The following is a 24,000-nucleotide window of genomic DNA, read 5'->3' on the forward strand; positions in this document are numbered from 1 at the left end:
TGTGCAAATCAGCTGCTATGTTAGAATTAGAATTAGAATTAGGTTTATTGCCATACGTACTCACAACAGGAGTACGGGAGTATAGTGAAAAGATAACAATGTCTCCCCTCACGGTGCTTTCTTAGGTATAAAGTACCTCGGTATAAATCTTAGATACAAACTAGGGATACTAAGATGTGTTCTGAAAATAAGATGTGTTCTGAATTGCCACAATGAGTATATTTTAAAAGTACTTCATTGGTTTTAATGCAATTTAAGATGACCAGAGATCAGCAAAGGTGCTATATAAATTTAAGCTATTTTCTCACTTAACTATGGGAAAGGTTGGGGCAGTATCATTGCTAGAATCGTTTAATTTCCTAACATTAGGAACCAAAGAACAGGTATCTGTCAGTTTTGCCAATTTATGTCCTCATGTGTTCCTGTCACTATTTCAAAACAATTATGCTCTTCAGAGCAACAATCCAAAAGAAGCAGTTTAAATGTATAAAAAGAACAGGATCATTACTAGCACTTTGTTTTTGTCATGACATTGCACTAATTTACAAGCTTATTTTTCCACAAATTCCAAGCAAAAATCACATCAGCACCTGAATGTATTCAGAGAATGTGCTTAAATCAATGAGTTACATTGAAACTAAATAGTAAGAGTGATAATCCACAAAGGGCACGATCAGCCTTTATTTCCGTGGGAGTAGAGCTGTGTTCACCACCTTGTGATTGTGAGGGAAACAGTAGAGAGGTGCAAAACTCTTAAACAATGGGTTAAATCAGTAAGTCCACTGCCTGGGAGTGGGATAGAAGTAGATTCAATTGAGACCTTTTAAAGAGAATAGAAACAGAATTCTCTGAACATCTCAAATTGCATTAAAGCCAATGAATTACTTTAATAATATAATCATGATTTGGAGATGCCGGTGTTGGACTGGGGTGTACAAACTTAAAAATCACACAACACCAGGTTATAGTCCAACAGGTTTAATTGGAAGCACTAGCTTTCGGAGCGACGCTCCTTCATCAGGTGGTATTGACAACTACCACCTGATGAAGGAGCAGCACTCCGAAAGCTAGTGCTTCCAAATAAACCTGTTGGACTAGAACCTGGTGTTGTGTAATTTTTAACTTTAAAAATATACTCATTGTGGCAACTGATAACACAGCTTATTTTCTAACTTGAGGCAATTTGACTTTTTTATTTCCTTAGTCTGTATCTAAGATTTGTACCTAGGTATTTTGTACCTAAGGTAGCCCTGTGGGGACATGGGACTGAGTGAATTGCTCTTACTGAGAACTGTCAGGGATATGATGGTCTCCTGCAATACTATTGCCAATTTTATGATTCTTATTTAGAATTACAATAGAGGTTCAGCTGCAATTTAATTGAAAGATCCAAGGAGCTGAATAACGGATTGGTTCCCTTAAAAATTATTTGAGAAGTTTGTTCACTCAAAGGGTTGTGAATCTTTGGAATTCTGTGTCCCTCAGAACAATCAATAGCCAGTCGTTGAGTATATTCAAGACACAATATTGTTAGATGTTTGAATCCAAAGGTACTCAGAGACATAAGTATACTGTGACAGGATGAGGTTGATGTAGCAGTTCAGGTGAGATCTTGTTAAATGGCAGGGCAGATATAAAGTTTCGAATGACGAGCACCAACTTGTACTTCTTATGTACTTAAATGATGTCTCTATATTCCTGTTCTATTAGATTTTTAATAATACTTTTGCACATGTCTATTAGATTATGGTGATTTCTATTTATGGATTCTTAAATTCTTTTAAACTTAAATGATACTTAAGTTTTTACTTTTTGCAAAACTCTAAATTCTTAGAAAGGTCCAAAAGACCTCATACTTCCCCACATTAAACTCCACCTACAAATTTGTTCACCCACCTAACCTTTCTCCACTCACTCGAGATCACATCTCTATGGTCTTACTGCATTCCAAACTAAATGAGAACTAGTACTGTGCAAGTGCGGACAAAGACCATGGTCTTTAAGTAGCTTAGATGTGGTGGAAAATGCTATCTGTCTGGTGTTTAGAATAATAACATACCAGAATGTTTACTGCCATTTTCCCTCAACACATCAGCCTTTCAGAAATCAAATGTGGATGCAATGTTTGCCCTTGAAATAATAATCACTTCACTTTAATTTTCCATCCAGTTTTAAAAACTTTTTTCAGATTTAACTCCTCTGTTGTAGCGTCCTGTTTTCTCCTCTCTCGATCAGGCAGAAGATACAGAAGCCTGAACACACGCACCCACATGTTCAGGAGCAGTCTTTTCCTGGCTGTTGTTAGACTGATGAATGGACTGTCTAGCCACAAATAATGCTAACCTTTCTAATGTCCCTCTCGCTTAGCGCACGCCCTATGTAATATAACCTGTATGCCTCTGTCCAAGTCTCTATGATCTCTAAATCCTTGCTTACCCTGATCTGCCTGTACTACACGTAAACAAAGCTTTTCACTGTACTTTGGGACATGTGACAATAAATCAATCAATAATGTCATCTTTGCGTGTTGAATTATAGTTTCACTGGTGTTGGATAATTCACCCAGAGCCCCCCTCCCATCTGACTGTAGACTTTGACTGCCAGCAGGCTATAAAATATTATTGATGTTTACTAAGTCTGATCATAAATTCACTCCCCAACAGATTCACACAAAGGTCTTGTCAGTGCTCCATATTGGATATGTGCTCACTAACTTTCATTGCTCTCAGTGTCTGTGTTTTAAAATTCTCATCCTTGCTTGCAAGTCTCTTCACAACCTCAGCTCTTTGTTTCTGGAATCTTCTCCTGTCCCACAAACCTCTGATAGTTAGGTACTGCTCCAATCAGTCTCTTACACATCGGGGAGACAGGATGCCAACTTGCGGATCGTCTCAGAGAACATCTCTGGGACACCCACACCAACCAGCCCCACTGCCCCATGGCTGAACACTTCAACTCCCCCTCCCACTCCGCCAAGGACAATCAGGTCCTGGGCCTCCTCCATCGCCAAACCCTAGTCAGCTGACGCCTGGAGGAAGAACACCTCATCCTCCGCCTTGGAACTCTCCAACTACACAGGATCAAAGTGGATTTCATCAGTTTCCTCATTTCCCCTCCCCCCACCTTATCCTAATCCCAACTTTCCAACTCGGCACCACTCTCTTGAACGGTCCTACATATCCATCTTCCTTACCACCTATTCGCACCAACCTCCTCTCCGACTCTCACCTTCTCCACCACCTTTATCTCCCTATCATATTCACAGCTACCTTCCCCTCCCAGACCCATCCCCTCCCATTTATCTCTCGGCACCCCCCGGTCCACAGGCCTCATTCCTGATGAAGGGCGTGTGCCTGAAATGTGGATTCTCCTGCTCCTCGGATGTTGCCCGACTGACTGTGCTTTTCCAGTGCCACACTCATGACTCTGATCTCCAGCATCTGCAGTCCTCACTTTCTCCCAGTCTCTTACACAGTTGTGTAATGGATTCTGAACCCTGGAGGGAATCTTGCGATGAGAAACATGTGGAGAGAAGCGTATGGAGGAGACCAATGCACGTCTGGCACCCGAGATTATGGAATGATTTTTCAATAATATAACGGCAACCACAGATACTGGCATATCTCAGAATACCCATGAAGCATTTAGCCTTAATATGCAGTAAACAGCGTGATTAAACAGCCCAAGTCTGATGACAGTTCTTGATCTCAGTCAGCCTGTCTTGAGCCCAAACACAAAAACCACATGATGGAAAAATGTATATCCAACATTTTTATCACATAGCCACTGTGGGCTATGTCATCAACTGTCTAGATACAAAGCTCTGGGATTTCCCTTCCAGCAACATGTCCTGTCAGCTCCTCAACTACATAACCACTCGGAGGTTCCACACAAACATGCCACTGCTGAAAATGGACTTTGGAGGTTCATCCAGATGAAACCATTATTAAAAAAAAAAATGTTGCCCCCAAGACTATAGTGTCTTGACCTCTGTTTCTTCCTTAATGGTGCCCTAACCATCTGCCTCTTCAACCTAAGTTTTGGTGACTTGCCCTAACTCGCCTGCCATGGATTGTTGGAGTGGCATGGTGGCTCAGTGGTTAGCACCACTGCCTCACAGAGCCTGGGACCTGGGTTCCATTCTAGCCTCAGGCTGTCGTGTACAATTTGCATGTTCTCCCCGTGTCTGTGTGGATCTGCTCCAATTTTCTCCTATAGTCCATAAATAGTCAGGGTAGGTGGATGGACTATGCTAAATTTCCCATAATTCCCAGCAATGTGCAGGCTAGGTGGATTGGCCATGGGAATTGCAAGGGTTATGCGGGATAGGACATGGGGCTAGGTCTACATTTGATGCTGTTTGGAAGGTCGGTGTGGACATGATGAGCTTAATGGCCTCTTTCATGCACAAGTTTTGTTTGGTAATGCTCCTGTGAAACACCTCAGCAATGTTTCTACTATGAAAGAGAGGTGCTACACAAATGCAGAGCAGTATAGTTACATAGAGCTCTCAGAGTGAATAGAATGACTGAGACGAGTGTTTTTTTTTTATTTTTTTATTTTTTACCCCCACACTACCGCCTAACTGTGGTAGTGTTTATTTATTCCACAGCCCCCATGTTGTGTGTGTGCAGGTGTGAGACACAGTGAAAGACACAAGGTGCACCCCAGATTAACAGTCCCAAATTCTGTCAGGGCCACCTGGCTGACTGTGTTGCAATTGCTGCAGAGTGTGTAAGTGGGAAGGGAGGTGCTATGAAGGGTGATGGCCATAGGGCTGCTATTTGTTTCATTTGATTCTTTATTGTCAGCCAGGTAGTACCAGTGCGTGAGTGAAAGCCTTGCCCCAGCCTATATCTACATTTGGCATCAAGCTCAGCTGTTGCAGGATTATCCAGCCCATCTCCCATGGCAACTTGCCCACTCCCCCATGACGATCCAACATTTCAGGCTGGTTTCTCCCGTGTCCGGTCTGTGGAGCCAGGAAATTGCGTGTGTTTATATGCCCTGTCCAGGAACGAAATCGAGAGCCTTCATGTCAGGTATTGACCACAAAGTTCTTCAATCAATGTCACAAAACTTCTTGAACCCATCAATATAGTGTAAAACTCCAGCTAGTCACCTCACATGTATCTCTTTATTCATTGACTCCAACATGATGACTAGTTTAAGTTGTCAAAAAGCATGGCGCTGGAAAAGCTCAGCATGTCAGGCAGCATCTGAGGTGAAGGAGAGTCAATATTTCAGGCATAAACCCTTCATTAGGAATGTCAAGCATTCCTGATGAAGAGCTTATGCCCAAATTGTCAACTCTCCTGCTCCTCGGATCCTGCCTGACCTGCTGAGCTTTTTCAGCGCCACACGTTTTGACCCTGACTCTCCAGCATCTGAAGTCCACACTTTCGCTTAGTCTAATTTGTCCTTTGTTGCTTTGATCAATGAGGAGATGTGAACGAAGTGAACCAGTCAGTGCATCATGGTGCTATTTCTCTGCTTCTAATTTAAATAGCTATTGGGCAGTGGTTTATGTTTCCGTGGATTCCTGTGGCTTGGGATTTTAATCTGCACATTTAGAGAGATGTCAATGCTAGCCTCGACTGGCAGTTTGTGGTCTGTACCATTTGTTTTATTCATTCACAGGACGAGGGCATTGCCAGCTATGCCCATCCCTAATTGCCCAGAGGGCAGTTAAGAGCCAACCACATTGCTGTGAGTCTGGAGTCATATGTAGGCCAGATTAGGTAAGGTTGGCAGTTTCTTTCTCTAAAGGATATTAGTGAACTAGCTAGGTTTTCATTTCCCCAACAATCAACAAAGGATTTCTTAATTCCAGATTATTATTCGGTTCACATTCCCCCATCTGCCAAACCCAGGTCCCCAGACCATTACTTGGGTCTCTGGATTCATAGACCAGTGATAATATCACTAAGCCATCACCTCCCTTACCCAAGAGCGACTGCCATCTGACTGTGATAGTTTCTGTAAATTCTTTTTATCTGAGGTTTTGCTATAAGAAGGAAATGTGTGCCTGTGAGTAACTGCTGGTGAATATTTGGTGCTTAAAGATATTGCTCTGTAATTCAGTAAACCTAAATCCTGATCTGCAGATGCTGGTGTTGGACTTGGGGTGTACAAAGTTACAAATCACACAACACCAGGTTACAGTCCAACAGGTTTAATTGGAAGCACTACTTAATTTCAGTTGCATCACACTATAAACATTTGCTATTAAATTCTGTGTCTTACAATTGTGCACTCCACAACCAGCTGATGAAGGAGCGACGTTCCAAAAGCTTCCAATTGAACCTGTTGGACTATAATCTGGTGCTGTATGATTTGTAACTAAATCCTGATCAGTATTCTCAGTCATTATCAGCTCATGGTTTTCATCATTCTTGGTTTCCCCATTGGTCTATGAGTGAGGACTCTTGACACCATTAGTTCTGCATTCTGTGCTGAATTTCTTAACGTTCTAATTCACAAAACGCAGACCATTGTCTGAAACAATCTCAGTTGGGATAGTGTGGACTTCAGATGCTGGAGAGACAAAGTCAAAAAGTGTGGTGCTGGAAAAGCTCAGCAGGTCAGGCAGGATCCGAGGAGCAGGAGAGTTGACAATTTGGGCATAAGCTCTTCACCAGGAATGCTTAATGTTTTCTTTCATGATTTGGTCTTATCTGTCATGATGTGAAGTTCATTAACTTCTAATTACCTAGAATAATAGTCCACTATGAGCAAGCATGTAAAGTTGTAGTGGTAGGATTCCAAACGTTCCCATGACCTTGTCAGGAAACTAGCAAAAAAACCAAAGGTGTTGCTGAAAAAAAAGGATATTGGTATTTAAATGTTGTTTATACAAATACAGTGGTACAATATGAAATATTGAAATATCTAGCCACCATGCATTTTATAGCTCTCTGCTTGGTTATTCCTCAGTGACCTACTTGGATTCTATGAAAGATTTTGTCATTCATAACTTGCAATATTACCAGCCAGTGATTAAAGACAGAAAGATCATTGACTAAGGTCAATTATGCTTCCTTTGTTCATGATATAGCCATGAGAATTGATAATTTTGCTTATATTTTGACTAAATTTCTTGTCAGAATGTGTAGATTCATATGCATTCTGCATCTGCTGATTGTGCTTCTCTGGTTTCTCATAATTTGTGGAAGAGTCAAGAGGCTGAGGGGAGATCTTAAAGAGGGTCATGGATAGGTTAAGTAGACAAGGTTTTTTCACTGGGGTGGGGGAGTCCAGAACTAGAGGGCATAGGTTGAGGGTGAGAGGGGAAAGTTTTAAAAGGGACCTATGGGGAATCTTTTTCACGTAAAGGGTGGTGCATGGAATGAGCTGCCAGAGGAAGTGGTGGAGACTGGTACAATTACAACATTTAAAAGACATCTGGATGGGTATATGTGAATAGGAAGGATTTAGAGGGATCTGGGCTAAATGTTGGCAAATGGAACTAGGTTAATTTAGGATATCTGGTTGGTATGGATCAGTTGGACCAAAGGGTCTATTTCCATGTTGTACATCTCCATGACTCTATGATTCTATGGTGTCTACATGAAAAATCTTTTCAATAGTTTCTGACCAAAAGTGAGGTCAGTCTAGTTAGATGATTAATGGGGGGGCAGTATTGCTGAAATGTCATGAAAAAGCCTCTGTGAACATTCTGCATCCTCACACTCACCTGCAAACATATGAATTAGAGTTTTACCAGAAGTGATTAAACCTTTTAATAGCTGACACCCTTATGGCACATCAAGATTGCTTCATTGGTTGGAAAGTGCTTTGGAACATCCTGTGAAAAATCTTATATGAATGCAAATTTCTTCTTTTGTTTTTCTTTGTTGTAGAAACATCTGAGCAAATGACGAGACAACTAAGGTCATTGTGCCTGAGATATCTCGTCAAAGCCTGGTTTTCCTATATATTTTAACATCTCTTTTCAAAATTACCCTCATTCACCCTTGACCTATTTTCAGCAGTCACTTGCAATTGTGCGTTACATCAACAGGGCTATTTGACCATTGAGATACCAATCTGGGCTGTGCTATCTGCTCATACACTGTACTCAAGGATGCTGGCTCCCATATCTAAATGAGACACTGCCACTTCTGATGATCTATAACACATTTTTACTTATAGCTACACATAGCAGGCCATAGAGTCATAGAGATGTACAGCACAGAAACCCCATATCCCTCTAAACCTTTCCTATTCATATGCTTTATAAATACAGTAATTGTACCAGCCTCCACCACTTCCTCTGGCAGCTCATTCCATACACATGCACCATCCTCTGTCTGAAAAAGTTGCCCCTTAGGTCCTCACCTTAAACCTATGCATTCTAGTTTTGGACTCCCCTACCCTCGGGAAAAGACCTTATCTGTTACCCCATCCACGCCCTTCATGATTTTCCACAGAATGCAGTATTGTACTGATGTCAGTAACGTCATCAAATCAATCATAAATAATTTTACACAAATGTCATCATACCACAAATGAGGAGTTTTACATATTTATACAGCATGAACAGGAGCTTATTTTCCCAACATTTTTGTATCCTCTGATAGATAAAGAGGAATCGTTCCCCAAAGCTCGCAAAGTGCATTTAGGCATAGCCATTTGAAGGTCACAATTTAATGCTTGGGTCTACTTCATAATTGGCTTTTTCACAGATTTGGACTCGACAATCATTGGTAAGACAGGCACTGCTCTTACTCTATACACAAACCTAGCACTGAACAGGAAGATAATGTCCTGTCTGTTCTTTATCTTGATTTGGAGGAGCCGGTGTTGGACTGGGGTGTACAAAGTTAAAAATCACACAACACCAGGTTATAGTCTAACAGATTTAATTGGAAGCACACTAGCTTTCGGAGCGCCGCTCCTTCATCAGGTGATTGTGGAGGGCTCGATCGTAACACAGAATTGATAGCAAAAATTTGCAGTGTGATGAAACTGAAATTAGACATTGAAAAATTGATTGTCTGTTAAACCTTTCATCTGTTAGAATACAGTGATAGTTTCACTTCTTTCATGTGTAAATCACAAAACCCTTTTTTTTAAAGTTGCATTCTCAGGTTAGTTCTTTATCTTGCGTTTCTATGTTGCATTAAGGGACAGCAAACAAGAGATATGTTATTACTTTAAACATCAGACAACGGATTCACTCTGCAGCTTGGGTTGGGCACCGTTTGCCAAACATGGCACACAACACACCACATCCCAAAATACTCCAGTGTGCCTTGAATGGCTCAGGGGTCAGTGCTCACCTGAAAACTTTCCACTGTAATTTTAGATGTTTTGAGGTTTCAGTTACATTGAACACAGGGAGGAAAAACGTATCACAAAACAAGGACTCAGGAAACTTGAATTCTCAAAACATTTGCATTGAGGAAGGCCACATGCAGAGACTAAAAGAGTTCGCATTCCAATTTCACCTCCCTACTTGGCCTTGAAGTCAGAACATTGTCACTGACCAGCATTATTTATAAGTACAGTACAGCTATTTTTAATCCGTTAGTAGCTAATGGTAATACAAGAAAGTCATGTTCATTGTTTTTCTCAAGAGAGCTTTAACAAAAAAAATTTTAAAACTCTACGTTGGACTATTAATCATTTTCTAGTCGTGCTTGTTTAAAGTAGTCAGTACCTTAAGTATTTTATAACTTCTAAGTTGTGCCTATTAATTTCCATGTACCTCCAAAAAAGCTTGATTTTTAGATCTTCCTCAAATAAGCAGAAGGAAGGATCCTCCCTTCCAATAGTGATTAATTCTACCTGGGGCATGGTTAGGTTTTGTTAGGCTTCTAGACTAGTTCATGCAAACATAATTTATACTGACTGTAAGTGCAAAAATTGCTAGAGAAACTCAGCAGGTCTGGCATCACCTATACAGAGAGACACAGAGTTAGCGTTTCAAGACCAATATTGACTCTCCTTCCCGAAACTGAATTGAATGGAACAAATTCCGTTCTGAAGAAAAGCCAGATTAGACTTGAAATGTTAACTGATTCTCCCTCTTCACAGATGTTGCAAGACCTGCTGTGTTTCTCTAGCATTCTCTGCGTTCAATTTAGATTTCCACATGCTCAATATTTAATTTTAATGATCAATTTATGCTTTAAATTCCTTTTGGGCTCTCCAGCGGATGCTGTAGGCTCAAATACTTGCTATCATTTCCTTTGAAAAGTTACTGTTACACTTGCATCCATTTCCCTCTCTGCTGGTGCATCACAACAGTTTGCTGCGGAAATATAGTTTCTCTCATGTTACCTCTCGTCCATAAGATACAGGAGAAAAATTAAGCCATTCGACCATTCAATCATGGCTGATAGCTCCTCACCCCCATTTTCCTGCCTTCCCTCCATATTCTTTCACTTCATTACCAATTAAAAATCTGTCTAACTCCTTAAATTTACTCACTGTCCCAGCATCCACCACATTTTGGGGTAGTGAATTCCACAGATCCACAACCCTTTGGGAGAAGTAATTTCTCCTCAACTCTTGTTTTAAATTTGCTGCCCCTTATCCTCTCGTCCCAGAATGCACCACAAGAGGAAGCAACAGTTCCACCTCTATTCCAACCGCACTTTTATCATCTCGAATACCTTAATTTGATCTCCCCTCATTCTTCTAAATTCCAGAGAGTATAGGCCTGAACTGTTCAATCTCTCTTCATACAACAAACCCCTCATCTCTGGGATCATTCTAGTGAACATCCTCTGAACTGCCTCCAATGCCATTACATCTTTCCTCAAATAAGGGGACCAAAACAGTGCACAATACTCCAGGTGCTGTCTCACCTATACCTTGTATTGTTGCAACAATACTTCCTTCCCTTTATATTCCATTCCTTCAGCTATAAATACCAAAATTTCATTCATTTGCTTCTTATCTGCCATACCTGCATGCTAGTTTTCTGTCTCAAGAACAAGGACACCCAGATCCCTCTGCACTGGAGTACATCGGAGTCACTCTGTATTTAGATAATATGTCGCCTTCCTATTTTTCTGAACAAAATGCAAGACCTCACATTTTAAACTCCATCTGCCATATTTGGGCCCACTCTCCCAACCTATCTATATTCATTTACCAGGCTCTTACTTCCCCATTACAATTTACTGTCGCACTTATTTTTGTGTTATCTGCGAATTTGCCTACTATCCCTAGTTCTTTGCCAATTGTTTTAAAACTCGGTCATCTGGTTCTCCATTCACCTGCCACAAGAAACAGTTTCTCCTTGTTGAGTTTGATAATACAGTTCATAAATCTGAACATTCATGTCTCTTCTCCTGTTCACTTTCGCCTTTCTAAATGGGAGAATCATAATTTTTTCAGATCTTTCACCTTGATATCATTGTATAAATCTCTGCTGCAATGCTGGCATGATGGCTCAGTGGTTAACACTGCTGCCTCACAGCACCAGGGTCCCAGGTTCAATTCCAGCCTCAGGTGACTGTCTGTGTGGAGTTTGCACATTCTCCCCGTGTCTGTGTGGGCTTCCTCCGGGTTCCTCCCACTCTTCAAAGATGTGCAGGTCAGGTGAATTGGCCATGCTAAATTGCCCATAGTGTTGGGTGCATTAGTCAGGGGTAAATATAGGGTGGGAGTGGGTTACTCTTCGGAGGGTCAGTGTGGACTTGTTGGGCCAAATGGCCTGTTCCCATACTATAAGGGATCTAATCAATGCCCGCATCCCCTTGCATGCAATGTTCTACTGGGGAACCACCCAGGGTCTGACAAGGTTTTAGAAGAGTCCTTTCACTTTTGTCCTGTACGTCTATTGATAAAGCAAAGGATCACGTGTGCCTTTTTATTAGCTTTTTAAATTGTTCTGCAACTTTCAAAGACCTGAGCATATGCTTGTCTCTAACAAACACCTCCCCCCCTTCCCCCTATAAATCAGTACAATTTTTCAGAATTGATAAAGGGCCTAAAATATTAATTCTGTTTCTCAGTGCATGCATGCAAACTTGCTGAATATTTTCAAAATGTTTTGCTTTTATTTCATTGAGCACTATTGTCTGGGTTTAATCCCTTAGCCTTTAGCTGTTAAGCCCACTGGCTTCAAACAGTGCAGTTAAAAATCACGTAACACCAGGTTATAGTCTGTGCCACTTTATCGAATGCCTTTTGGAAATCAATGAACTCAACATTTAGTTGTTCAGTAGTACAGAACTTGGAAAAGTTCATAATCTATGGAATTCATTGCCACAGAGGGCTGCGGAGGCCAGGTCATTGGGTATATTTAAGACGGAATTAGATAGGATCTTGATTGTAAAGGGGATCAAAGGTTACAGAGGGAAAGCTGGAAAATGGGGTTGAATAACCGATCAGCCAATGATCGAATAGCAGGAGCAGACTCGATGGGCCAAATGGCCTAATTTCTGCTCCTGTGTCTTATGGTTTTATATGGTCTTATAATTTGTCAAAGGTTTTTGTCTTGCACTCATTAGGACAATTTGCAAGAAATACTAATGCAAAGAAAAGATAACATCTGTACTATATGAAAACAAAATGCTGACTATTAGGCAATGATTGACACAAACTATGCCAAGGAAAATGTACCAGTTGATGATGACTGACAGTTTTAAAGCAAAGCTTGGCAGTTAACTGTCAAAGTGTTAATGTAGCTAATCCAATGCTATCCTCTATTGCAATGGGAATTGAACATAAAAATAAGAAAATTATACTTCACTAATATAAGGCATTTGTGAGACCACATCTTGAACACTGAGAGCAGTTTTAGATCTCTTACTTGAAGAAGGAGTTAGATGTATTGGAGGCTGTTCAGAAGCGATTTATAAAGTTGATACCTGGAATGAGTATTTTATTGTATGAGAGAAGTTTAGACAGGGTGGGCCCATTTTCTGTGGAGTTCAGAAAGGTGACTTGATTGCAGTGTATAAGATCCGGGCTGGTCATGACAATATTGGCATTGATCTTGTGGATGAGCTTGGAACTAAGGGGCATTGATGTAAAGTTAGGATTATCCTAGAGATGAGGAGATTTTTTTTCTTGGAGGGTTTTATGATTTTGGAAATATCTGTTTTAGAATGTGTTGAAGGTTGGTCATTGAATGTCTTTAAAGTGAAGTGAGATAGACCTTTGCTAGGCAATGGAATCAAAGTTATCGAGAGTTTTTGGGAATGTGGAATTTAAAAATGCAAATACATGAGTCCTGATCTTGATGAACAGTGTGGATGGGGCAAATGGCTTACTTAGAGTCATAGAGTCATAGAGATGTACAGCATGGAAATAGACCCTTCAATCCAACTTGTCCATGCTGTCCAGATATCCCAACCTAATCTAGTCCCACTTGATAGAGTAATATTAAATTATTGTTGTGGTTCTGTTCGCCGAGCTGGGAATTTGTTTTGCAGACATTTCGTCCCCTGTCTAGGTGACAACCAGAGTGCTTGGGAGCCTCCTGTGAAGCGTTTCTGTGATGTTTCCCCCGGCATTTATAGTGATTAAATTATAGTTAGTTGTAGCATATAATAATTAGATTTCACACAACAGCTGCAAATATGAAAGTGCATCATAATTCATGATTAAGTATGGCAAATTACTCAGTATCAGCAAAATGGCCCATTAAGAGCAGCAATAAGAAACCACCTTTATAAGTAGACTCCTTTATATGCAACAGAATTCAGCTTCACTGTTTAATAGTCACAAGGCCAACATTACAAAGTATTTCCAAAGCTTTGTCAACACCACAGCAATGAAAGTATTCAAGCAGAAAAAAATGTAAATGCTTTCCACAAGCAGTAAACATGACCATTGAGAGTAGCTGCCATTAGTCAGAGATTTGTGCAGTCATGCATTAGGATTATTCAGGTTGCCCATATTGCATATTCTATACTTCCTTTCCACTATTTGGTGGCAATATAATGAAACCTCAACAGCATACTAGCTCCTGTATTGTTCTTTCAATCTACTCAACTACATATATTGGCCTAGATCCTCTGGTCTCTGCATTACTGGAGACTGAATATATGACCCAACAAGTATTTAGGGACCTGAATAAGTCCTGATGTGCCAATCTCTGTGGAATATTGTGCAGGGAGTTTGATCATATCCCATGTTTCCCAGGTCCCTCCACTAATGACTGACTCTGAGTTGGAGTGAAAGACTTTGGACAGTCCTACCATTCCAATATGACAAGTCACTCAACAAATGTTAGAGATATCAAAACTCAATCATACATCAGGGTAACTCCATAACATACCCAGCAATCATTCACACTCAGCCCTCCACCCCTCTCATTCCACTGTAATAACTCAGGAAGTCTGAATGGGAAAAGGTATAGAGCCCTTCATCATGGCATACAAAGGCTAGTCCCAGCCTGAGACAAACAGTTCTGAAGACCCATCCCTGAGCCTCCTTTACAATCCTTCCAGTATAGATCAAGACCACACAGCACATTGAATCTGCACCAACCCTCCAAACAGCATCACATCCACATCCACATCCATCCCTCCACCCTAACTGTGCATTTCCTGTGGCCAACCCACCCTAACCTACACATCATTGGACTTTGGGAAGAAACCAGAGCACTCAGAGGAAACTTATGCAGACACAGGGAGAATATGCAAACTCCACACAGACGGTTGCCTAAGTGTGAAACTGAACCTGGGTCTTTAGTGCTGTTAGGTAGTGGTATTGACCACCAAGCCACTGTGCTGCCCTTATAAATGGCTTAAATAATGAGTTCCTGTTGGACAGGCCTTTACCTGTTACCTAGGGAAACCATACTCAACGGGTTCCACAGGGAGATAAATTAGTGATTCCCCATGGACCTTGTAAGGGTGATCACACATACCAACCTGATTGCCCCCCACCCCAGTCTGATCTGACCATCCTGCACTGTCTGATTAGCTCTCGCCCAACATCACCTGAACCAACACCGTGTCACTCAAGACAAATTGACTTATCTGCACAATTCAAATTCCCAAACCCAATTACTCTCTCGACTCAACCTGACAACCCATGCTAATCTGCCCCAATTATCTGACCAACCTACCACTTCACCCTACCCACCTGTGTGCCAACTCATCATTGACCAGCTCACCCACCTTCCAGACCTACCTATAAACTACTCTGCCACCCATTTACAATTCCACTACCATTCACACTGGAATGTTTAAACACACATTTGACCTTAGCTCACTTCAACTTGCATGGTTCAAAAAAAGCTAGCGTAGCCTGTCTTCCTCCCAAACCCACTCCACCCCCAACCTATCCCTGATGTTGCAGTATTGTAACATGTCACTTTATCAGAATGTATTTCTAAATTGAAATGACCCAGCCAGAAATACAGAGCAGTGTCATAGAATCTGTACAGTGTGAAAAGAGGCCATTCAGCCCAACAAGTCCAAACCAACCCTCCAAAGACTATCCCACACAGATATATTTTCCCTGACTAATGCACCTAGCCTATACTTCCCTGAACACTATGGGCAATTTAGATTAGATTAGATTCCCTACAGTGTGGAAATGGGCCCTTCGGCCCAACAAGTCCACACCGACCCTCCGAAGAACAACCCACCCAGACCCATTTCCCTACATTCACTCCTGACTAATCCACCGACCGCTATGGGCAATTTAGCCTGGCCAATTCACCTAACCTGCACATCTTTGGACTGTGGGAGGATACTGGAGCAGCCGGAGGAAACCCACGCAGACACGGTGAGAATGTGCAAACTCCACACAGACAGTTGCCCGAGACAGGAATTGAACCCAGGACCCTGGTGCTGTGAGGCAGCAGTGCTAACCACTGAGCCACCATGCCACCCAAAACTAGCATGGCTAATTCACCTAACCTGCACATTTTTGGACTGTGAGAGGAAGCCAGAGCACCCAGAGGAAACCCACACAGACATAGGGGGAATGTGCAAACTCCACACAGACAGTCACCCGAGGCTGGAATCAGACTTGGGTCCCTGGCGCTGTGAGGCAGCAGTGCTAACCACTGAGCCACTGTGTCTCCAATGTGCCATCAAGTCAAAGAACACAAGAAAGGTGGAGCAGGAAGCAGCAATTCAACAGTGATTGCCGCTTTATGGAAAAGTTTGCTGCTGTCTGTTTGCACCCACAAGAATATTATCTATTTCTAACTCTGCAGCAAAATCTTTGATCAAAACATTTCATTGTAATTTTCTGAAAACATCCATCAGTTATTGTTGCCTGTAAATCAGACATTCTATCCAATAATTTGCATTAATTTATGTCATTGCAGAACTGAAATCATTGTGACATAGAATTTTTGACAAAATTCTAAACACTTTCACTTCTTAAGAAGCCCAAATTTCAGCACAAATGCAGCAAGGCGGATTTACATAGTCCGATAAAGTATGCTGTCACATCAAAGTTAAGTTTCTAAGATTAATTCCTCAGTTTAAAAGTAGGGGCTTGCCTTTCACATGCGTATTATCTTGGAGGGGTGGGATTCGAGCTCTCCCTTTGCCTTGGTATCAGGGAGCTGCCGAGTCAGAGACTGTTCTCATCCCACTCAAACTACAACAACAATGGCCAAAAATATACGTGCAAACATGGCGAGCTAAGCAGACCTGATGAAGGGTTATGCACGACTCTCCTGCTCCTCAGATGCTGCCTGACCTGCTGTGCCTTTTCCAGCACCACGCTTTATTGACTCTGATAAAGAAAGGTGCCAACTAAGCTCACGAAGAATAACCAATATATCTACCACCCAACAAATTAATTGCAGAGTGGGGAGAATTTGGTGCTGACTGAAGGCACTAATGTTCTTAGTAATCCTTTTTTTTAACTGGTGTGTTCTATGTTGGGTTACCATAGTCTTACCAGACCATAGGACTGCTCTCTCATTCGAGAGGGACGACGGATAGTGACTGAATTTGCTGGGGACTTCCTGTGTGGGCTAGTCAGCCACTGAGGACTTCACAACCAACATCTTCCCAAGAGCAGCTTGCCTTCCCGAAAGAACATTACACAGTTGGGGATTTAGACAATTTGACAGCTTCTGCATCAATTATTACTGATGCTAGCAGCTTTGAAATTCAGTTTTCTGCTAGATTCAGTTTAGATTCGTAGACTGACATGGCAGGATTTAAACTTGAATTTTCTGAATTACCAACTCAATAATAAAACCACTGTAATGGTGTATCTTTCCCATTTTGGAAAATGATTCTGTCCAAAATGCTGGCCCATCTGTCCAAGCTAGTATGGTGTATGCAGGTTTCAGGAGACAGATGGGAAGATGCTATTGGGAGGAAGGTGCCAGAGGGAACTGGTGGATTGGTTCCTCTAAACATTCATCCCGTTCACTGCATTTACTCTCAGGAGCCTTCTTCCTCCAGTGGAAAATTTTGGGCAAATGAACGTCCCATTGCTTGTCTGAGATGTCAAACCAAAACTCCTCCTGCCCTCTCAGATGGAAGTAACTGATCCCTGTGTCACTAATTTGGAGAAGCATCTGGGCTAATACATATCCATCAACTTACAAAAGGTCTTTGATGCCTTTGTTCTCTCAAAAGGCGGAGTGAGAATTCAGTCATGGTTACCCGACGCTGATTGTCATTCGAAGATCCTCCACTAGGAGGAGCTATGGGTGGACTGTCAGATCAAGACAACCTGTGACTGAGGCATCCCTATCAAGATAGAATGGCCTTTTTAATACAACCTAGATTCACAAAGCACAAAAAGACATTTCATAGATTCCCCACAGTACAGAAGCAGGCCATTCGGCCCATTGAGTCCACGCAAACCGTCCAAAGAACATCCCACCCAGACCCACCTCCCATCCTATCCCTGTAATCATGCATTTTTCATAGCTAATCCACCTGACCTGCACATCTTTGGATTGTGGGGGGAAACCGGAGCATCCGGAGGAAACCTACTCAGACACGAGGAGAATGTGCAAACTCCACACAAACAGTTGCCCAAGGTGGGAATCAAACCCGGGTCCCTGGCACTGTGAGCTACTGCACCACCCTGTTTTATTTTTAATTCAGAGCTCTAGTCTCAGGTTTAACTTTCCAATATAATGAAGAATTCCACCATGTTATGGTTACTCTTCCCTAAAGGATCTCAGACCACAAGGTAGGTAATTAATCTTGCCCTGTTACTCAATACCCCCCAGTCTAGGATGGCCTACTTTCAGGTTGGTTCCTTGACATATTGCTCAATGAAACCATCCCACATTCATTCCAGGAAATCCTCCTCCATCATATTGCTACCAGTTTGGTTAATCCAATCAAATGCAGATTGGAGTCACCCGCCCTAACCACCCTAACCGCTGTACCATTGCTGCACGCATCTCTAATTTCCTGTTTGATGCCATCCCCAACCACATAACAGAGCGGTATGGTGGCTCAGTGGTTAGCACTGCTGCCTCACAGTGCCAGGGACCTGGGTTCCAATTCCAACCTTGGGCAACTGTCTGTGTGGAGTTTGCACTTTCTCCCCGTGCCTGTGTGGGTTTCCTCTGGGTGCTCCGGTTTCCTCTCACAGTCCAAACATGTGCAGACCAGGTGAATTGGCCATGCCCAATTGCCCATAGGTTTAGGTATATTAGTCAGAGGGAAATGGGCCTGGGTGGGTTACTCTTCGGAGGGTCAGTGTGGACTTGTTGGGCTGAAGGGCCTGTTTCCACATGTAGCTAATCTAATCTAAAAACTACTGCTTGGCAGTCTGCACACAACTCCCATTAATGATGTTTTCATTTTGGGATTCTGCAGCTCCACACATACAGATTCTACATTGTCCAGGCTAATGTCCTACCTTACTATTGTGTTAATCTCCTCCTGCCATTGATGGGCAGTGACAGAAGGCAAGGAGCTGGATCCCAAAAGGAAATGCAATATCTTGAGGAGAATAAAATGAGAGAAAAATAAATCACAAAATAAAGAGGCTCATTTGTTATCTCAGTGCCTCACTCTCCACCTGCACTATTTGGATTTTAAAACATTTTGCCTTCTGTTTTCTTTGGCTGAATGTCACAGTTTAGCATCTCTTAATTTCCCTTTTGTATCCTATTGACCACTCCCTCCCTCATATCCCATGTTCCAGCTTCTTTTTGCACATTTACAGTTCTACTGTTTAAAATTCATGTCTCTGTGTCAGGGTTGGTTTGATTAAAAGTAAGAAAGCATGGTCAAATGCTTTGTCAGTCTTGAACCTTAAACAGTATGGCAAATTCTACCCAGGGATGTTCATAGAATCCAAACAGTGTGGAAACAGGCCCAACTGGTCCACACTGGCCCTCCAAAGAGCATCCCACCCAGACCCATCCCCTTTCCCTATATTTCCCATGACTAACCCACCTAAGCTGCACATACCTGAACACAATGGGCAATTTAGCATGGCTAACCCACCTAACCTTGGGGATAGTAAGGACTGCAGATGCTGTAGAGTCAGAGTCAATAAAGTGTGGAGCTGGAAAAGGCACAGCAGGTAAGGCAGCATCTGAAGACCAAGAGAGTCGATGTTTCAGGCGTAACCTGAACACGTTTGGACTGTGGGAGGAAACTGGAGCACCCGAAGTAAACCCACGCAGACTCGGGGAGAACATATAAATGCCACACAGTCAGTCACGCGAGGGTGGAATCAAACCCAGGTTCCTGACGCTGGAAGGCAGCAGTGCTAACCACTGAGCCACCGTGCCACCTTGTGGACAGGGAAAAGAGATAAAAAAGGGTCCAGACTTAGATCCCAAAGGTCTTCTTTTTAAAAAAATCCAGTACAATGCCCACTCCATCACTTTTCCCTCCCGAGTATCTAAACCTTAATGACCTGGCCATGTACTGACTTTAGTGAAAAACACTGCTGGCAGCAATGACTTCATCATTGGCTGTTGGTATTTTTACTCAGCCTCATCAGTTACACGTCTGGAGCAGGTGGGACTTAAAAGCAGATCTCCTGACTCAGGGGTGGGGACACTGCACATGCACCGCAAGAGCTGAAAAATGTGTTGCTGGAAAAGCGCAGCAGGTCAGGCAGCATCAAAGGAGCAGGAGAATCGACATTTCAGGCATAAGCCCTTCTTCAGGAATCTTCTTCCTGAAGAAGGGCTTATGCCCGAAACATCGATTCTCCTGCTCCTTCGATGCTGCCTGACCTGCTGCGCTTTTCCAGCAACACATTTTTCAGCTCTGATCGCCAGCATCTGCAGTCCTCACTTTCTCCTAGTTGATGCACCACAAGATCATGGACTACAAAATGAAGATTTGTGGGAAAGAAATAAATGTACGGTCACTGAACCCAAATTGTTAACTCTGCTTTTCTCTCCACAGATGCTGCCAGACCTGCAGAATTTTCCCATCAATTTCGGTTTCTGGTAGAAATACAAGTGTCTTCCCCTCCTCTGCCTTTATTTCACTCTCACCTCTGCAATCTCTAAATATATAAACTAAACTGGCAACCCACAATGCAGTCATGGAGTACAGCACGGAAACAGACCCTTCTGTCTAACTTGACCATGCTGACCGGATATCCTAAATTAATCTAGTTCCATTTGCCAGCACTTGGTCCATGTATCTCTAAACCCTTCCTATTCATATACCCATCCAAATGCCTTTTAAATGCTGCAATAGTACCAGCCTCCCCCACTTCCTCTGGCAGCTGATTCCATACACACGCCACCCTCTGTGTGAAAAAGTTGCCCCTTAGGTTCCTTTTAAATCTTTCCCCTCTCACCCTAAACCTATGCCCTCTAGTTCTGGACTTTCCCACCCCAGAGAAAAGATCTCATCTATTTATCCTATCTATGCTCCTCGTGATTTTATAAACCTCTATAAGGTCATCCTCAGCCTCCAACACTAGAGGAAAAACAGCCCCAGTCCCGAGAGAGTGCCCTATTGCTATCCTTCTGGGTGAAACATGATACCCAAAGCCTGGCGTGCTCACTCAGTGGGCGTTGAAGTTCCCATTTTCGAGCCCCAGCGGGCAATATTCCATCTGGGAGTAACTGGCTCAAAGTGGGAGTATCTGCAACATAGAGTGCAAGTGAAGGGATCTCAATTCGTATCTAGTGGCCCCTGCAGGATGAGTCAGTAGCTATATAAAAACTGTTTATCCTCATCTTAAACCCTTCAGTTCCTCAACATTCTGGTTCAAGTCAATTGTTTTACTCACCTTTGTCTGCACGGGCATGGATTCCCTCCAAAAACCAGCTGTAAAGGCATGGGTGAATTTGCCCCGACCGTAGCTCCCAATGGCTCTGCCACACTGGCACTATTGTAGGACACACAGACTGAGGGCACTGGTCAATTTCTTGTGTCAGGTCTACCGTGGAAAACATTGACTTGATGCCTGTTCAGAGCGTCCGGCTCCCCCTGTTCCAATCACCATTACTATCAGGAATACCTTGAGAAGCAAGTAAATAAGCAGCAGCTGTTGACAATGATAATATTTTATTCCAAAATACACTTTTTCCCTGTATTTTATTGCCATATATAAGGCCCTGAAGTGATATTGAAAAGGTGTCAGTGCCTGGCTTTACTTCAATAAATTAATAACCAGTGAATATTTCTGGTCAGAAAGGAATGCCTCATTTCTCAAGATTGCCAGAGTTTGTCAGCGTGGTGTAAATGTGAGGGATGGTGTTGTGAACGTTCATTGGTGAGCATAGTCTAAACAATGGATTTTGTTCTCAACCCTGTTGCCAGCTTCTGTTTAACTTCAGCCTGAGGATGGGAAATGAATGTGAGCAATTAGCTCTGATGTGAAAGGCAAGATCCCAGGGTTGGAGCGAGTCAGCCTGTGTTTACTGTTCCTGATGCTGACGATTACACTGACCACCTTATTCTCACTGTCAGAGGCGACTGTCAGTCTCTTCCTCTCCACTGAGTCCACTCTGTTCAACAAAATCCCTAGCTAGAATGTTGGCTGGGTTTTGGGTCTGGCTTATCAAACGCTCTCCATATCCAAACAGTCTTGCCAATCGCTTTAGGATCATGTAATGGATCAGTTACAGGTCATCGATGAAAGAGGCAAGAAATGAGGCAGAACCAATAATCCACTGTCACCTTGGGACTGCATCCCAGAACCAAGAGTCAACTTGGAGAGATATCCTGGGGGCATACTGTACTGCTGAGTGTCAGCATGGAATTGTACCCATTAGAGACTGCACTGAGACTCAACAGGGAACTGTACTCCAACACTGAGAGTCAGTGTGGAGCTATATCCCAGTGATAGACTGTGCTGGCAATCAGTCCCAGCTCGCGACGAGACTGAGGATCAGCATGGAACAGTATCCCTGCTAGAGACTGTAAGGAGAGTCAGTGAATTATAACCCAGCTAGAGAGAGGACTGAGAGTTAATGAACTGCACCCCAGCTACAGAATGGACTGAGAGTCAGGGAACTGCATCCCAGATAAAGACAGTATTGAGAGTCAGTGAATTATACCCCAGCTTGTAACAGTATTAAGAGTCAGGAAAACTGTACTACAGCTAAAGACTGTATTGAGAGTCAGGAAACTGTACCCCAGCTAGAGACAGTATTGAGAGTCAGGAAAACTGTACTACAGCTAAAGACTGTATTGAGAGTCAGGAATCTGTACCCCAGCTAGAGACAGTATTGAGAGTCAGGGAACTGTACCCCAGCGAGAGACTGTATTGAGAGTCAGGGAACTGTACCCCAGATAGAGACAGTATTGAGAGTCAGGGAACTGTACCCCAGCTAGAGACTGTATTGAGAGTAGGGAACTGTACCCCAGCTAGAGACAGTATTGAGAGTCAGGGAACTGTACCCCAGCTAGAGACTGTATTGAGAGTCAGGGAACTGTACCTCAGCTAGAGACTGTATTGAGAGTCAGAGAACTGTACCCCAGTTAGAGACAGCATTGAGAGTCAGGGAACTGTACCCCAGTTTCAGCGCTACCTCGTGCTCCCATGAGGAGGTTGAATAATTCATCAACTTCACTAACACCTTTTACCCCAACCATAAATTCACCTGGACCATCTCGGACACCTCCCTCCCCTTCCTGGACCTCTCCATCTCCATCGCTGGCAACCAACTGAACACAGACATTTACTACAAACCCACCAACTCCCACAGCTACCTAGACTACACTCCCCCTCCCACTCTTCCTCCTGTAAAAATGCCATTCCTTATTCCCAATTCCTCCAACTCTGCTGCATCTGTTCCCAGGATGACCAATTCCACCTCAGAAAGTCCCAGATGGCCTCCTTCTTCAAAGACTGCGATTTCCCTCCCATGTTTTCGATGATGCCTTCCAGTGTATTTCTGTCCTTGAACCCCACCCCTCCAACCACAACAAGGACAGAATCCCCGTGGTCCTCACCTCCCACCACACCACACCAACCTCTGCATGCATTGCATCATCCTCCACCACGTCTGCCACCTACAAAAAGACCCCACCACTAGGAATATTTTTCCCTCCCCACTCCTATCAAAGTTCAGGAGAGCCCATTCCCTCTGTGACTCCCTTGTCTGATCCATGCTTCCCACCAAACCACACCCCACACCCGACACCTCCCCCTGCCACTGCAGGAAGTGCAAAACCTGTACCCACACCTCCCCTTTCACTTCCATCCAAGGTCCCAAAGGATCCTTCCACATCCAACAGAAATTTTCCTGTACCTCCACAAATGTCATCTACTGAATTAGTTGCCCCTGATGTGGTCTTCTCTGCATCAGGGAGACAGGATGCCAACTCGCGGATCGTTTCAGAGAACATCTCCGGGATACCCGCACCAACCAACCCCATCACTCTGTGGCTGAACACTTTAATTCCCCCTCCCACTCCCCAAAGAACATGCAGGTCCTGGGCGTCCTCCATCGCCAAACCCTAACCACCTCATCTTCCACCTTAGGACTCTGCAGCCACACAAGATTAATGTGGATTTCACCAGTTTCCTCATTTCCCCTCTCCCCACCTTATCCTCATCCCAAGCCTCCAACTCGGCACCACCCTCTTGACCTGTCCATCATCTTTCCCGTCCACCCTCCTCCCTGACCTATGACCTTCTCCCTCACCTTCA

General features: G+C 43.1%; 1 long non-coding RNA gene across 2 annotated transcripts in view; it reads right to left on the minus strand.

Moving 5' to 3' along the window:
- LOC148147587 (uncharacterized) overlaps positions 1 to 21,265 on the minus strand; it is a 59,077-nt gene extending 37,812 nt beyond the window's left edge. Inside the window, exons 1-2 of one of the 2 annotated variants that reach the window (XR_015759823.1) lie at positions 21,130 to 21,265; positions 18,778 to 18,860 (exon numbers count right to left, since the gene is read on the minus strand). This is a non-coding gene — a long non-coding RNA (uncharacterized LOC148147587). The remainder of the gene's footprint in view (positions 1 to 18,777; positions 18,861 to 21,129) is intronic. The other variant, XR_015759822.1, reaches the window with a different exon arrangement.
- Between the last annotated feature and the right edge of the window lie 2,735 nt (positions 21,266 to 24,000).

Source organism: Chiloscyllium plagiosum, unplaced genomic scaffold (genome assembly GCF_037043375.1).
Source record: "Chiloscyllium plagiosum isolate Xiang-an unplaced genomic scaffold, Cpla_swu_hap1 HiC_scaffold_16, whole genome shotgun sequence".
Lineage (NCBI taxonomy): Eukaryota > Metazoa > Chordata > Chondrichthyes > Orectolobiformes > Hemiscylliidae > Chiloscyllium > Chiloscyllium plagiosum.